Genomic DNA, 1521 nt, shown 5'->3' with positions numbered 1-1521 from the left:
GATCAGGGGGGCTAGCATCACTGCTCACCATCCAGCCCATCCACTGAGAAGGCTCCCTCAGCCTGTGACTACTCATCTCCCAGTGTGAGAAGGCACCCATTAGTCTAGGAATAGCAATCAACTACCGGTATAACTGCCAGTCTTAGATCCAGTATCAGCCTCCTGGAAAGATGGACTTTTGTGACTTTGTGTCCTCCACTCTCATCTAGCCAGCTTTTTGAATAGTCATCTTGCTTGCCTTAACACCTTGTCTTTTGGCTTAACTGGCTTGTCATTTGGTGAGCAGCTGCATTTGGGTTTGGTATGCAATCTTCTAAGCCTATGTACTTTACTATTATAATAACAATCTTTATTCTACTATGAGAAGTCAGTCATCAGAAAAAAAAAAAGCTTTTAGTGGTATGCTATTTAGTAATTTTATTTTTTAAATTTACATTATTGGGTTCACATTTCACCTTTCCTGACTTTCCATACCTCATGTGATATGTCAAATCCATGGGTGGCATCACCATATCCCTGGCACAACCAAATCAATCAATCAATCAATATACCTACCTGTGGTGGATTGCCGACTGGTGCTCAGCTTGCTACACTCAGCTGAACTGCACTAGCATGGTGCTGAGTGTGGAAGGCTCACCTGAGGATTGTTGCCAGGAGTGAAAGAGGCAGAACTGGAAAAGGAAGCTGTTGGCAGCTGCTGGTTCCCCTGAGCTATTCTGCTGGAGGACCTTGCCATGCTGGCTTTCCTGATGACCTTGGCTGTTCTCATTGGAGGAGGAACTCAGGACCTCACTGTTGCTGAGGATGGCCATGGTTCACTCTGGAGAGCTGTGGTCCTCTCTTGAACATCGTTTCCTTGCTCTGGAGGGGAAGATGGTGCACTGCCCTCTCAGTCTCCTGGAGAAGCTTGTCACGTTGGCTTTCCTGATGGGAACTTGGCTTTCCTCATCCTTGAAGCAGCTCAGAACATCACTGTTGCTGAGGATGGCTGTGGTGCTTTTCTCATGAGCTCTTACCTTGAGCCTTGCTTCCTGGCTCAGTTCAGATCCCTCAGCCTGCTAGTACAGATCCTTTGTCCCACTGCCACAGACCTTCCCAGGGCAGATCCGTGCAGCAAGCCTGCATGGAGTACTGTCATGGGCTCTAGGCCTCCAGTTGGACTTGTGGCACTATTATAAGCACCAGGTCTTCAGCTAGACTCATGCAGGATGTTAGGATCCAGTCCCTCAGCTGGATTCTTTGGTTTTTAGTATGTGGACAGATTTTCTGCCCTCTATGTATATGATTCTTCGGGTGATTCATTATAAAATAATCCAATATGTCCTGAATTGTATTGTTTCCCTTGCAAAACCCCAAACTACGATACTACCTATCATCTATTCAGTAAAACAGCAATACAAAAGGAACAAATTATCCATGCAGTATGAATCTCAAAAACATTATATGAAGAGGGCAAAAACAAACATAAGTTATACCATATACTGGTTTTTTATATGAAATTGTAAAAGTACTATGTAGTGA

The sequence above is a fragment of the Octodon degus genome, unplaced genomic scaffold (assembly GCF_000260255.1).
Source record: "Octodon degus isolate 3935 unplaced genomic scaffold, OctDeg1.0 scaffold00130, whole genome shotgun sequence".
In the NCBI taxonomy this organism is placed as follows: Eukaryota; Metazoa; Chordata; class Mammalia; order Rodentia; family Octodontidae; genus Octodon; species Octodon degus.
The sequence above is the reverse complement of the archived record's forward strand: the minus strand, read 5'-3'. Positions refer to the sequence as shown.